Source organism: Lissotriton vulgaris, chromosome 3_1, assembly GCF_964263255.1.
Source record: "Lissotriton vulgaris chromosome 3_1, aLisVul1.2, whole genome shotgun sequence".
Taxonomy (NCBI): Eukaryota; Metazoa; Chordata; class Amphibia; order Caudata; family Salamandridae; genus Lissotriton; species Lissotriton vulgaris.
The window spans coordinates 767,491,450-767,507,811 of record NC_141689.1 but is presented as its reverse complement, the minus strand read 5'-3'; the positions used below and the strand labels follow the sequence as shown (position 1 = coordinate 767,507,811).

Here is a 16,362-nt window from a genome sequence, read left to right as displayed (position 1 = left end):
GCCTAGATGCAATGAAGAACTGAGCAGAGATCAGGAAGATACCCTCACCCACAACATGCGGTTAGAAATCTGAGGTATGGCGGCCCTGCAGGTGACGACTCCTCGGGGAGCAGCGCTCAGATTGACTGAATTTTGTAGTTCTTACAAAACAATGAGAATGAGTTACCAATGCCACTTGATTTTTACTATTTCTTTCAATACTTCTCTATGCACTACTTAGAATTATTACAGTGGGACTCTGCCCACAATGACGGGGAAGATTCAATCATGTTACCAATGTCACTTGATTTTTACTATTTCTTTCAATACTTCTCTATGCACTACTTAGAATTATTACAGTGGGACTCCGCCCACGATGACGGGGAAGATTCAAGCATGTGAATCAATGAAAGATTTAATATTTTAAGAACCAGGACTACAGGTACATATATAAATATATCAAAGCAATACCCTTTCAACCTTCACGTGTCACATAAATTATGCAAGGAGGCAGTAGGAAACTCTGGGTGAATCCTAAGTCTTAAGTGGAGAGTGGTTCCTTTTTATGGAACACTCTACAACACCTCAGACACTATAAAAATGCTCACCTCAAATGTCAGTTTTTGTAAAAGAGTATTTAAGTATCATATTACCATTGTGCCTGCCACACCGAACTAGAAAAGGGTCAAAGTCCTATGCAATTTATGCAGCAAATTCTTTAAGCATAAGATTAGCTAGTGCCATCAGCGACGAGCTGAAAAATAACAAAAGCCTTTAACCACTCCAGATACAGTATTGCAGCTTTGGGTTGGTAAAAGACCATCTCAGCCAGTCTGAAATTAATAAAAGCACTCCCTGACACGTTTCTCTTGCATTAGAGCTCATCAGAGAGAAATAGCTGCGTCTAGACACAAGGCGCACCCAGTAGAAGTCAAACCAATACTCTTTCAGGCTTAGAATGCCGCATAAATTATGCAAAAAGGAAACAAGAAACTTTTGAAAGTTCTGAAGGTTAGGTAGAGAGTAGTTCCTTTATATGGAAAGCAATACACCACCACTGACATTCTAAAACCGAGGGTGGGGGACACTCCCATCTCCCGATGCCCGAACCATATTGGTTTTTATGATGGGGAAGAAAATGTAATGTCTATTTTGTCCGAAGGACAAGTAGACATCAAATCGCGTAAATAGTTTTGGAGCTGTTGGCACTCTGGGACTCAATCAAAAATGGTGACAGCAAGTCAGAGAACCTTCGAAGGCCTCTGATCCATGGAAGCACCGGACCGCGCTTCGCTCCCCCGAGATGCCATCATATTACCAGGCAATATGGACAGTGTGAGGCACACCTAGTTTTTGCTGTTTACTTCGGATACCCTTCACAAATAGATCCCTAAGGAGACTTCGTCTCAGCAGGAGTGCCACTTCAGACAAGTGTCGTACAGTTCGACACTTCTTCCCAATTTTGATCATATTACCAGGCACAGGAACAATCTGTGGCCCGCCCCCTTCAAACACGGATTAAGAGTGGTCAGCAACCCTGCATCGAAACAGAATGCTCCTGCGGTATGCGGGGTGTCTAGTGTGAGCCTGCTTGGGTGTGTTACATGGGTCGGTTCTGCCGTAGGCATATGTGCGCCACCTGTCAGTGTGGGAAACTTTGTGTGTGAACTGTGATTCCAAATGTCCGGTATTTAAAGAGTGTGGCGTAGACTCATTTGGCCTGTTTCTAAGCGCTTGTGGTTTTCAGGAGACACCGAGAGGTAAACTTGTTTCATCAGGATCACAAATCGTCTACAAAGGAAATCTAGGATCATACTGGGTTTTTGGGAAAGGCAGTAAACAATTTTTACACTTGACCACATACCCAACCTGTGAAACGGAAGTCGGTATTAATAGGTTGCTGGTGGTCTTTATGGTTGTGAGGGAGACTGTGCATGTATTTTGGGATTGTTCAAGATGAGTGGGTCTGTGTAAGAGAAATTGATGATATCTAAGCTGTATTATTTATTTATTATATTTTTAGACGGGGGGGGTCTGGGCGATATTGATTTAAAACTATTGGTAAACTCAGCCTGGGGTTGGGTTGAGGGGCACTGTGAAGAGAGATAGAATAAAAATTTAAAAAAAAGGTGTGCAGTTCCCACGGTCATGAAATACAGAGCATCTCAATGCTCCAGCAAAGCTGCACATGAAGGAGCTGGAAAAAAATCACTTCAATCCAAAGCACTTCCAGCATTCACTGGTAAAAGGCTGGGAAGGGGTGGGGTTGGGGGGAGAAGAGCAGTTTTCATTCCTGTCATTTCGCCTTCTGCCCTTTGTAATTCGTTCCGGTGCTTTCCTCATTATAGGATGTACGTCCCTGTCTTTACTGGTCTTCTGGGCCCCTTATTTCACTCTGTGTGACCCTGTGGTCAGAGATCTGCCCCCCTCACCCTCTACAGCACTGAATGGTCAAAGTCTATACAACAAGCTCCATGGTGTGCTGCCGACACGAGGGCCAGTTTTCACAGGGCCTACACTTCTCAGCCGTCTCTCTGACATGGAGGCTGAAGCAGCCAGGTCATGCATTGCAGTTTCACTTAGCCGTCTGCCTCCAATAAATTAGTACATCAGACACAGGCAAAGTGCAAGTGCAGAGGCACGGCCACTGTATGTATATAGTGCTGCAGCTGAGTACTGGCCCGTCAGCCGATGAAAACAAATATGCAGTTGATGCGCACACATGCAAGGATCTTTCTGCCTTCCTCTCAACTGAAAAGAAATGCTATGCTCTGACCCTGGGTCTTTCGACATTAGAATATAGTAGCTGATAAAGAGCTGGGCTTGTGGTGGGATGGTATGAGTCATTCTATGGTGTGTGAGAGAAGAACACATTCCAATAAGATAGCACAGCCTGTGAGCGCGCCTGTTGCATAAATCGTGTGCTATGCATCTCTATAGTGCGGGTCGAAATACCTGGCATCACTTATCCTTCAAAATGCAGAACAGTGCACCAACAGTAATGGGAATACAGGGCGCATGAGCAAGAAAAATAGCTCAGTGAGTTCACACACCTGCTGCCACCATTAGGGTAATTGCTTAGTTCACCTGCACTCTAGCATGGTGCTTTAACATTTCTAATGTCTTCTTTCTCCTCGTTTGCACAGACATACGAGACGTGTTCTGGTTGCAGTAGCACTCAGGCTAAAGACTCACTCTTAGAGTGTGCTTCGCATCTATTAAGACTTAACTGATTCCTAATTTGCTACAAATCTATTTTTTAGCAACCTAACCCCAAACCGATTCTGGCTAAAGATGTACCTGTGTGAAGAAACAGTAGAGCAGTCCGCCAAACCCCTCCTTATCAAGCTACACTGGCTCCCGGTTAGCCTAAGGGCTGCCTTCAAGGTTGGCTGTCTTATTTTCAAATCTCTCTCTGGTTCCTGTCCCGCCTTTCTGAAATCCCTGATCTGCCCCTACTGTCCCTCACGTAACCTTAGATCACTTCACTTACATCTTCTGGTGGTCCCTCCCTTTAAACTCTGTAGATCTGGGGGTCGAAGATTTGCCTTTCTCGGCCCCAAACTTTGGAACTCTCTCCCCCTCTCAGTTAGGACTTCCGGTACTCTGATTCAATTTCGCAAATCCCTCTGTTTCCTCAGCACCCTTTCAGCGCCATGATACCTCCGGTGACAGTGCGCTATACAAAATTCCCTTAACATAACTTAACATAACATGGGTGTCACTGGATTTACATTTTGTTAGACCTGGCACCTTGGCGTGAGTTTCCCTTCCACTTTTTGCTGGTGTGCCTCCGATGTTTTGCTGGTTTTCCGCTACACAGGGCACTGCGCCACGGCCAACCCGTGCCGCAGTGCAAGTGCTCCCTACTGTAAATTGTAAGTGTGATTGATGTCCATGATTGGTGCATTGGATTTACTGTTAGTCCCTAGTAAAGTGCACTAGGAGTGCCAGGGCTTGTGAATGCCAATACTGCTAGTGGGCCTGCAGCGCTGGTTGCGCCACCCACAGAAGCAGCCTTAAGATGTATCTAGGGTCTGCCATTGCAGAACCTGCGTGCAGTCTCGTACTGTCATGCTGGCTGGGCAAGTGCACCCACTTGCCAGCCCCTGAACCTTCCCTTGACTTCATATTAGTCACCCCTATGGTAGGCCTGAGGGCAGGGTGCATTGTAAGTGTAAGGTAGGACAAGCCCTGATGTGTGTGGCATGTCCTAGTAGTGAATTACAACTAAATTCGTATTTCACTATTGTAAGGCTACCTGCTTCCGTTAGGCCAGAATGGGCTGCTGGAATTATTACACTCTATAATCCCAGCAGGCTCAGGGAGCATGGTAGAGAGTCATGTTTAGGATGCCTGAACTCAGAATAATAAAATATTTCTTTTAGTAAAGTTTATTTTAATATCCTGTGTTTGCAAATGCTACTTTTAGAAAGTTAGCGTTTGCTTGCCTAACCATTTCAGCCCGCCTCTGCTGGTATGTGTATCTGACTGTCTGGGATGTGTGAGTGACAGGGCTGGGGGATGACAGGTGGTGAATGCGAAGATTACACCTTAGTGGGAGGTAGGAGTGGCTCTTGACTCTGAATCTAGCTGTGCTCTGCCACCACAATGCTGGCTCCACCCTCCTGGGGAGCGACTGATGACTCAGCCGACACCTGGCCCAGGAAGGGCGAAGCCCCATCAACAAGGTACTCCTGGCTGCCCCGGTCCACACAATGCTGGCTCCACCTCCTGTGGAGCGTCTGATGCGCCTGCCCCTCACACTGAAAGCAGAAGCCGGATTGCACCCAACAAAGTACTCAGAGACTGAAAGTGGCTATGTAAAGGTCCCCCTGGCCTGTAAGAACAAAAGAAACTGGGTATAAAAGTAGGAGCCCTGCTCCTTGTAAATTAGATCCTGTTTGTGCTACAGAAGAAACTCTGCCCGACGAGAAGGACCTGGAAGGACAAGGAGGAGTGCTGTCTCTGGCCTGTGTCTGGTGCCTTGCTGCAGAAGGAGAGGGAAAGAAAAGACTACAAGAAGACTTTTGCTTTGTGAAACTTTGTGCCAAACTTTGCTGAGAGATCTCCAAGGGCTTGCCTGTGAACTTGCCCCCTGACCAGCGCCCCAGGAACAGTGGGCGCTACCCCCTGACAGAGGAACCACTGCGAGACGCTGTCTCCCCTCTGCAAGCCTCCCCAGGAAAAGCGGAGCGCGCTGTGACCATCGAGCTCTTCAGCAACGCTCTGGGAGCTGCCCTCCCTCTAAACAAAGTGACTGCCGCCTGTCTGGTCCAGAAGCATCGTAAAGATCGGCCCAGCTGATCCGAGCACAGTGACTGACCCCGAGCCGCAGCTCGCAACGTGAAGAGAGGTGGCACCCGGTGCCTGCTTGCCCCCCTCGTGTCTTGTGCCCCTGAACGCGCCGCCGCTGTCCGAGAAACAGCTGTTGCGTGGGGTGCCTGAACGTCGCCTGGATTGATAGAGGCCTGCGCCGGGAGCGCTGTCCCCTAAGTGTGCCCTCCTGATCAGGAAACCCCGAGGCGCTGGCCCCGTGCAACCCGGCCCGCACAGCAACGTCAACCCACGAGCCAGAGCCGAGCCGCCGCTCGCTCCAAGCACCGGACGGAAGACAACGCGACGCGGACTGCCGCATTGACCTGCGCCCCACCAACTCTCCCGCAAGGTACTGTTTCCTTCCTGCCGCCTCGCCCAGCCCTCGGAGCTGCGTGCGGAGCGCTCCCAGAGCCCCCGCTCTCTCTCCCATCGTCAACCGCGCCCTGCCGCGCAGAGAGACCAGCGGACCGCTGGAGGAATCCTGGTAGATCACCAGGGCCGAGAAAAGTACCGTAAGGAGCCCAGAATCCCCATGCGGGGGATTCAAGCTGAATGAGAACTGTTGGTGAAACGCTAACACTGAAGACTGATTATTGCTAAAATAAGAACTGTGGCAACCTAATTGAAAGAGTATTGGAACCGTTTTTGCATTGAACCAAGACTGTATTTACAAGCCTGCTTGAAATTTATATAAAGATATATATTTTTACAAATACAGTTTGGTGTCCTTGTGTGGTGGGTTGGTTGTGATGGTGTAATATTGCAAATGTTTAACCATATGTGCCCCAGAGATTAGCCTAAGACTGCTTAAGCCACACTACCTAGAGGGTAAGCAGAGGTTGTCTTGAAGGTAACCCTCAGCCCTGACGAGGAAGAGAGAGTCCCTGCTTGTCGCTAGTGTTGCACTGCGCCAACTAGAGACTCCCCCTTCCTACACATTTTAACTGGAATGAAGAGTGAAAGTGACTACTGGAGGGTCCCTGTGCATGCAAACATCAGCAGTAGGTACTGTATACAATGCTTTAAGTTCCTGTTAGTAATAGGGATGTTTACTTTATTTGCTGTCAGTGCAAGATGTGCGTTTCTATTTTATTTGTCTGAAGTGGTGGGGAGGTTCATGTTGAGAGGAGTTGTAGATTTTCCTTAATTGCTAAAGTATCAAATGCAGTATACATGATGAGGTCTTGTGTATTGAAAGACCTTTACATCTCTTATGGCTAGGGATAGGAAGCAGGAAGACATGGGGTTGTGACATGTTGGCATTTGTGCAGTGTGATGGTCCATTCTGCTTTTGGTGCACCCCCTGCTCCCTTCCTCCTACAGCCGTTTCTTGTCCTTCTGGGCAATGCTAAACATGAGGCTGCAGAAGGGGTTAGGTGATGGTCACAGACCACAACGACAGAGAGAAAATTAACAATGGTTTTTTGAGGCACATGGGTGACTCCTTTCGGGATTGAGTGCTACACAGCTTCGAACAGGTGCATGTGCAGGACGACACATACTTTGATAGCTTTGTTTCAGTATTTTAGGGCGCACCACATGATGCTTCGGTTATTAGGGGGAGGTTTGAAGGAACCTCTATAGTTTCCAGCCCTGACTTATCTGTTGCAGACTGCAACTCACCAAAGCCTCAATGTGAAACTGTACGCAAGCTCCCAATACACAGGGCTGCCAGGAGACACTAAAGATAGGCTGGAATGGCAAAAGGAGTTCGGTATAGTTATCAATGATAAGCAATGGACTTATTGCTCTTCTGTTGTCAAAACGATATCCCTGAACAGCCAGCACCAGCTGATACATTTTTAAATAGCTTAACAGGGTGTATTACACTCCAGCCCGCCTATTACACTATGGGTTAAGGGACACATTGTGCGGCCTTAAATGCAGAGAAAGGGCAGGCTTTGCTCATCCCCAAGCAGAACCATGCCACATATAGCACTATTGGGGTGCTATATTGGGAGAGCTGAGTGAGATAACGGGTGAACCCATTGAGCCTTCTCCCCTTCTGGCGCTGCTCGGCTACAAGAGGGGCATCCTGAATACTGTACGACATCTAGTGGCATTGGAACTGTTGCTGGAGAAGCATAAAAAAGCACTGTAATGGGCGTAGGGACTACTGCTGACGATACAATATGTCCTGTCCAGATGCCATTCCTGTAACACTCAATCCAATGCCGTCTGAAGGACATCTGGAGACCCTATCAGGCATACCAGATTCGGACAGAGAATACGGAGACCAACAGCACTAAAAATGGCGCTGTGGTGATGAGTGGAGCTGCTTTGGAATGGATGCCATTAACTCCTGTGATGCTCATGGTATGTGTGGGGGCGGCTTGTGTAGTTGCTGGGGGTCAGTGAGCGATGTTGTATATACTGCGCCCCAGATTGGAAATATCTGGAGTGTGTATCCCGTATCCCCACCTGGTATGATGTGGATGTATTGAGTCACGGAGTGTGTGTGGCTGCGCTGAAATGTTCCAAGATATATTATGCTGAACACCTGAATGTGTACCTACTAGACATGTAGCTTTAACTTCCTTAAAGTGCTCTGTGGGTGCAAAGTTTGACACATGTCATTGCATTTTGTATGGTTGTCACAAATGAAAATAAAGTTTAAAAAAAAAGCCTCCCTACATTCAAAAAATCCCATCAAGATGCAAACTAGATGCAATGAGTGTAAGAAGTTGGTTGCAGTAATACAAACGAGCAGCCCACCTCTCTTTCCTCTTTCATTTAGTTGCTTCCCTTTGAAATGGATCCAAAACAAACAAACCCGCTAGACATGTGGTTTCAATTATCGCACACGTGTCTGGGCACGATAATTGAAACCAAGTGGCAGCGGTGCCGGTAACCGACACCAATAGGCTATGGGCGGATGAATGCGCCCGCCTTTGGCCAAATGCGTGCGGTCTTCGATTAAAAGAAGCACGCAAAGGCCAACAGCGTGGCCCAAAAGGAAAAGCACACGCACGAGCATGTGTGATTCCTAGGTCCGTTTTCAAACCCCCTGGAGGAGGTCTCTCGCTGCGCGAGCAATGCTGCGCACTACAACGCTAGGCGCAAGACCTAAAAATAGTAGTGGACCTTTTGGATGTTTATTCAGCAGAACAGCTAATATTGGATTTGGACATCCAGGTAGCTGAAGTATAAATATACTTAATTTGTCAGATAGCCTCTGATTATCCATCAGGGCAGGAAAGCGTTTCAAACTCTGCTGTGATTGAGCCCAGGAGTCCTTGTCAGGTGGAACATGGAATGCTGAGACTTTCCAGTGACTCACTACCTCTCCAAATCAATGATCCTGATCGCTCCACTTCTAGATGGACTGTTTTGCTGTGAGAATGGGATGAAGTTTAATTTGATGGTGCACTACATATTTTTTATTCTTTGCTGAGTAAGAAACTTGCACATCTACTGAAGAGTTGCATCTCTTTATGTCAGTGAAACTTACGCTGCTACCGCCATTACTACACATGTACTGTGCAAGAGAACATTCACTGATACTGCCAGTTTTGCATATGACCCTTGTGTGGGGGAAGAATTTTCAGAGGTTGCCTTGCATACACCATAATATAACCATGTTACACCTGATCAGGAGTGTAAAAGGGGAAATGAATTTAAACTTCCCCACTAAAAGGATAAAAACCCTAACAAGAATTATGGATACGGTCTCAGAGAACCACAGTACCTCTGTTACATGTTTTTGTTGCCCTATGAAGAGTTGATAAGCTCAGCCAAAAAGTGTAGTTATTCTCATCCTCACTTGATTATCACAACATTTCATGAGTATTTTTGAAGCTGGAGAGCTATGAGCTGGATCTACGAAGGAGAAAAACCTCTCTGTCCCACAGGTTCATATTCCAACACAGTCTGCCCCAAAGACACAGCAAGCAATGTCGTCAATTACCAGTCTGCACTCTGCCTTTAGGCACTATTTCTCTACATATGAAAATCTGTCACACCAATGCACAAAACAAGAAATGCAAAAGTTGTGTGAGGCCCCCCTCTTTGAGAAAATATAAAGAAGTTAAACGTTTACTTTGAAAACTACACATCTTTACGCTGAGAAACCCAACCCAAAGATTGAGGATTTGGGTTGGAAGTACTAATTAATGCTTATTCAGCTGGATGGAAAAAGATAAGAAATGCAATTAATCGTAGAAGAAATAATGAAACAAATTGAACAATTAAATGAAGAAATAACCAAAGCCAGTAGTCAGGAATGCATCAGTAAATTTAAACCAGCTATCAAACAAAGGATTGTAAAATATGATGATAAAGTAAATGGTAAAGAACAGTAAGTGGCAAAAATGTCATGAGAGACAAACAGGATTATGAGCTAGGAAAAGTTTATACTTTTGCAAGGAAGTCTGAGTCGCTTAGAAAGTAGGTAGCTAAAGAATACAACATTAGACGACAGGAAATACATAATAAAAGCAGGATCCAGACAGGATATCGGCACAGATTCTGAACTGTCATGGACAAGTGTGATATAAAACATCTAACAAAAACAAAACCTTTTTAGACAATTTCAGGATCCTCAAAAAAAGGTGCACAATAATAATAATAATAATAATAATAAAACCACTTATAGAGCGCCTGGTTACACTAATGACAGTGTGTCCCCGCGCAAAGAAATGCTACAGTACCCTGAAGAGGCCGAGGTTAGGGGCCAGTCCGGAACCTGGGCTACAGAAACACTTATTGCTTAGGAAAGAGGTAGGTTTTTAGTTGAAGTCTAAATCTTGTTTCTGATGGCTCCATGCGCAGGTCAAGAGGGAGATTGTTCCAGTGCTTACTTGCAAGAAAGCGAAAGGAGCTACCTCCCATCCTGGTCTTGTGTACGCGAGGGATTTGAAACAACATCGCTCCAGCGGATCCAAGGTTCCGGGCGGGGCGATGGATGGTCAGAAGGTTGCGCAGGTAACTAGGTCCTTTTCCCTGGGCAATGCGGTGAGCAAAGAGCTTTAAACTTAATGCGCTCCTCGATAGGGAGCCAGTGAAGTTTTCGTAGGGCTGTTTTACCGGAAGCCCTGCAAAATAGAGCAAAAGACAAGAAACATCAGCCAAAGAAACTTATCTACCTGATTCTGTAGGCCTATTGGGGTTTGAGATGAGCAAGGAGTCGTCTGCGAAAAGCAGTATTGGGATTTTTTCCCATTTAGAGCATGGATGATGCAGGCCTCAAGTTTGCTGCCAAAATATCTGATGTACAAAGAAAATAATGTAGGTGTGAGTAACTTCCCTTGTCGTACACGACGTTGAATAGGGATTTTGGTGGTAAGTTCTCCCTGTTTCCCCCACCTGACCTCCAAAACAATGGAGTCTATTTAGGGTTGTTGGGTGACCAGTAAAACCAATTTCCAAACCAAGTTATGGAAAGATTTTAAAAATGCTCTGTCAGGACACCTTAGTTTCCCAAGAAGACTGTTAAAATTCAGAACTTTTCCATTTATAAGATCCAATCTTCAGAATTCAAATCCACTCCAACACCTCTCTTGCACCTTCAGAAAACAAAGTCTTAAATTTCCACCACTGAGTACTCAATCAAATGGATACTTCAAAAGAAACCCCTTGATCTCATCTAAAACTGAAGTCATTCAAAGACACCCGCAGCCCAAAACCTAACCTCAAGAACAGACTCAGGACCACAGGAAAAAATTAGCAGATGGCAACCTGATAAGGGTCCCGCAGACAAGTAACACATATGGGTAGATTCCGATTCGGGAAACGAATCCGTACGACAAATCGTATTCGTAGCCGTACGAATCGTACAAATCCGTCCGAATCGTGTAGTACGATCCGTTGCGAGTAAATACGTCCGAATCATTGCGAACCGTACGAAAATGAAGGTTAAATCCGTACGACACTGACCCGCACAGTGAACCGTACGATTCGTAAAAATGCCATACGACCCACCAAGTACGATCTGGACAGGGGAAGGAGTACGCAATTTGTACGGTAAATGTCGCGTATGAACAATTCGAATGGAGGGCAACACTATTACATACGCACCGTACTCCTAAAATCAAGGGGTGTACGCACGGGGTGTACGCACCATACACCTACGACCTTGTGGTGTACGAACCGTACCCCTACGATCATGGGGTGTACGCACGGGAACATACGCACCGTACCCCTGAAATCCAGGGGTGTACGCACCGTACCCCTGCAATCATGGGGTGTACGCACCGTACCCGGGGGGTCCGTTTCGTACACATTTCTATGCAGAATCTGCTTTTTAAGAGTCGTAAGGAGTGTTGTCGATACGATTCGTACTTGCTGGGTCGGAAAATGCAGATTCGAACCGTACGGACGTCGCGTACTGCGTGTTCTGATTGAGATTCATACGGATTAGTGAGTTGTACGGTCTTCAGTACGATTCGTACGGAGAACTGCTTTGGGTACACATCGTACCACATCGTACATATGGGTACAGTTCTGCATACGAATCGTGCGGGAAAAAAGCTCCGTACGACTATTCGGAGGGCCTTTTACCGAATCAGAATCGGCCCCATAATGTTAAATGGACATATAGGGCTTTCAACTGCAGTTTCGAATCCTATCGATAAGCATAAGTGAACAAATATTAAATATAAAAATAAATAAAAAGTCTTTGCTCAAAGTAAAGTTGCCTTGCATTCAAAAATACACAAACTATGAGAAGGGGAGGGAATCAGTAAAACTGTTGGCGGAACGGAGTGAAATACATTAAGATGTAAACTCACTCGTATACCTAGAGGCAAAAAATACAGCAAATAGTAAATAGTGCTCATGCATTTACACGTTCAATTTGGGGGTTTCCACTGCTGCAGGAAACTTAAACTATCAGAGTTTTTTTCAACAAATTTTGCAAAGAGAAGTTACGTCAGAGGGCAAAGCAAATGGGTCGCTTGGGCCATACAAGTACATACCTAGGGGCCAACGATGGAGTCTGGGAATGAGAGGGGCAGTTATCACAGTAGTCAATCGTCTGCGGAGAAAGACACGGTGATAAAAGTGGTGGTCACTACAAAAGGTAGTTACATTTAAGTGCAACAATTTGATCATCTTCCTCTGAAGACAGAAACCAAATGCAGAATTTGATGAACCCTCAGAATCAAATCAAACGCCAACAACTGCAAAGAACTCTTGGCCATGGTCAAGGAAATCTCATACCCTGCAGCAGCAACCAACACAATCACGCCATCACTAGAACTCTGTGATGGCCTCTCAAACTTCTTCAACAACAAAATCTACAACATCTTGCAGTATGTTTGACCCCCAGCCAAACACAACAAACCTCCTTGACCAGAAAATTGGATCCCCCACCACGGACAACCACTCACCAACTGGAAATCACTCTCCAATGAAGACACAGCCACCCTCAGAAAAGACCTTCCGGTCAGCAGCCCCCACAGAACCATGCCCTCACTACATCTACAACTTAGGAGGACCTCTAATCAGCCTTACACTCAAATCCATCATTAACATTTCCATTCCAACTGTCACTTTCCCAGAAAGCAGAGGGAATGCAGAAGTCAAAGCAGTACCGAAAAAACCACTGGCCAACCCAAACACCCTGAGCAACTAGTGGCCCGTTTCGCTCCTTTCCCTCCCAGACAAAGTCATGGAGAAAGCAATTAGCAGACAACTCTTCGACAACCTCAAACCCAGCTCATCCTACCCCTCACAGACGTGACAAACACCCCTAGGAACTGCTTTACCAACTACATAGTCAACATAGCATCCTGGATGAAAAACAACTGCCTAAAGCTCAAAACCAGCTAAAGCAAGGTGCGAATATCTGGAAAAAAGCCTTCACCCTGGAACACATCCTGGTGGCCCACCAAACTATGCCCCACACCAACACCCACAAACATGCCAAAAACCTCGAACTCATCCTAGAAGACAAACTCATCATGACAAAACAAGTCAATACAGCCTCCTCCTATTGTTTCCTCATGCTATGAAAGATCTTCAAATGGCTTACACAGAACTCCATGCCCACCCTCACACACGCCCTCATTCCCAGCAGCCTAGACTATGGCACCGTACTGCACTCTATGCCAGTATCCCGCCCACCTCCTTCACAGACATCCAGAACGCCGCCTCCAGACTCATCCTGGAACTATCACAACACACTCACATCACCCCACAACTCGGAGAACTCCACTGGCTTCTAGTCCAGAAACAATGTTAATTCAAGCTCCTCACTCACACCTTCAATGCTCTGCACAACACCGGGCCCTCCTACATTAACTACTGCCTACACTTCCAGCAACCATCAAGACCCCTTCGATCAGCATCTCTCTCACTCGTACCACCTCCCATTCCCCTCATCAACAGAAGCAGAACCGGAGGACACTCATTCTCGTACATCGCAGCCAAATACTGGAATGACCTCCCTTAACACATTAGAGCCTCCTTATAACTACTCGAATTTCATAAGAAGTCGAAGGAAGTCCTTGCTCTTCTAAACTAGCCACGCAGGACATGAAAACCATCCCTGTACTCAGGTTCTGGCTCCTACCCCTTGCACCTGTTCAGTGCCTGGATACCCTCACCGGTGATTAACCGTGCTCTACAAATTCACATAACATAACAGACCATTCTGGAGGGTAACAAAAGAGATGATGTTCAGATGACGGACTCCGGGCGATGGACAATGCAGAGATTCTTTGCTGACAAGGTAATGCGCTCAGACGCCAAGGCAGGACAGATGTTATGCTGGGGAGGTGAGTATTCACAGTACTAATTCAGAAACATGATACTGAAGGTCTGTCTGTGTTTATTTTGTTGGCATTCAAGTCAAGTTTCATCCATCCCTTCCCGCTCCCCCACTGAAGCTTCCCTGACACAGGGGGCACCCTACGAGTTGCAACAATACTTTGCCTATTGCTGATGAGACATTTATTACAAGTCTAGTTTCTGATGCTGTTGAGGGAGCGTTCTCCCCAGCAAATGTATATCTTACTTGTATGGTCTGTATCCTTTACTTGTGGCGAGACTGAGAGTCTGTGCATTTTTCCTGACATGAACTGGGCCTAGTTCTTATGTATTGGATCACACAGTCTCCACTAGCTTAAATATTCTGTGCTTTCATCAAACATACAAGCAACCTAAACCTTACAAGTTAACTTTCTGCAGCCCTCTTCTATGTAACTAAGAAACCCCATAACCATACATTATGTTAATTGCTTGATTTGTACTAAATAGGCACTCTCTGAAATAAAGAGAATGTAACTGTTTCAACCACTTGAACATTAAAACGGTACAGTCAGTCACCATCCCACTGGGACATGCATGTATTTTGCTTAGTCGATTAAATTTGCCACTCTACTGTATTTTGTCTCTTTTCTTTCCTACAACTACATTCGCCAAAGTAAAGATTGACACTGCCAACTTTTCTCACTACGTGAATACTTTCCAGCTGTTTAAATGGCATTCTGATACAAACACAAACAGAACTTAAACACGATCATTGCAAGATAAATGTACTCATACCTGTGAACGTGATGTTAACACTCAAGACTAAATACGTTTTCCCACCATGCTGGTGTCAAATGGCCCAAGCTCCTCACCTATGCTTCTAATACAGTGATTAGAAACAACTGAAACAAACAAAGGGCTGATTGAAGTTACCTACAAACTTTTGTCATCAATCACCATGGTTAATGCTAGTAAAAAGGAACATTTAAGACGACTGCTGGCAAAAAATAACGGTCTTTTCGTTAGTTCTGCAAAGAAAAGTTAAAGTATTACGTTCGAGTAGCAGGGCAGTCTACTGTGCAATACTTTAATCAAGCAAGAAGCTTGTTACCATAAGTCACACACCTTTAACATGGTCTGCCATATTTTCGAAGATATTTTTGTAACTGTTTACCTATTTGGAATGGTTCGAAAAATACCTGTCCTCGCTTGAATTAGAACTCCGATGAAAATGTCTTTATATGTTGCTCTATGGTGTACGTACGGTGTGTAATCTTGAAGTAAATACATTTGAAAACCGTTCGGTGCATTTTAACACAATGGGGTTTGGCTGAAAATGCGTGTTGTGCAACTCTAAATCACCGCTGAGAATCACCAGTAATAACTGCTTTTAGAGTTAGAATGGGGGACTGGCAAATCATGTTTTATAACTACCCCCTCTAGACAATATTAGACATTAAGAAGAGAAACACTCACCATTCTCATCCAAGCCCACATCGTTGCCTTGGTCCCGCCAAAGAAACACACCTCACTTAATATCCTGAGGGTGCTATATTTTGACGTCTCGTTCTGTCAGCCCGGCTACTGTAGAGTGTGGTATTGCTCCATTTATTGATTTTGAAAACTCAGTCCAGGAGGTTCCCCGGCCAGTCACCGTTATACATTCCTTCCAGCGTTTTTACGATGAAATCCTGGTGCTTTGCTCAGCGGTGCTGCCAGTGCCCGTTTAAGCAGGTTTCTGTATGGATTTTTCCCTGGACAGCCGGAAGCAGCTGCTGCAGCTGGGATGGAGCGCAGACAATACGAAGCGGATTGAAGCTGCAGTTCTGCGTCCCTAGCGCTCGGCGAAGAAACTGCAGTTTTGTTGTTGCTGTCCCTGGGTGATGGTAACGTTGTGTTACCTGGCGGGACAGCGCGTCAGGAGCACCTCGAGGGCCGACGTGCAGCGCATCACTGCCTCGGTCGCGCACTCCTATTAGGCCAAGAAGGAGGGCTGCGAGTGGAGTCGTCAAGGCGCTGCTTGCATGAGTCGGTGTCAGCCCGGCGCACACAAGGTGCACTCAGCCCCGGCATAGGGTGGGACTTATCCCTGGACCCGAGCAGCGGGAAGGAGGGGGTCGAGGGAGCTGACGTACAGTGATGCAGTACAGGCCGGGTGGCGCCTGTGGGGGTCTACACTTGCATCTGCGCTGCAAAAGAAAGGACGCAGCTTACGTCTCCGTGACGCAGGCCTGGGCCAACAATATGATTTTTAAGCCTCCAATTAAAAAGAAGGATGCGTACAGAAATGCTGTCATATGCTAAAAGGATCTGACCGGTGTGTCTATCTAAAGCAGGCTTAGTGGGTCCTGCGATAGCTAAGACCGTTTATTT

The 16,362-nt window shown here is 46.0% G+C and overlaps 1 protein-coding gene across 2 annotated transcripts in view; it reads right to left on the bottom strand.

Annotated features, from left to right (window-relative positions):
• SNCAIP (synuclein alpha interacting protein) overlaps positions 1-16,073 on the bottom strand; it is a 440,197-nt gene extending 424,124 nt beyond the window's left edge. For both annotated transcript variants that reach the window (XM_086961078.1, XM_086961079.1), the window contains exon 1: positions 15,466-16,073. The gene's annotated coding sequence lies outside the window, so the exon portion shown is untranslated. The remainder of the gene's footprint in view (positions 1-15,465) is intronic.
• Between the last annotated feature and the right edge of the window lie 289 nt (positions 16,074-16,362).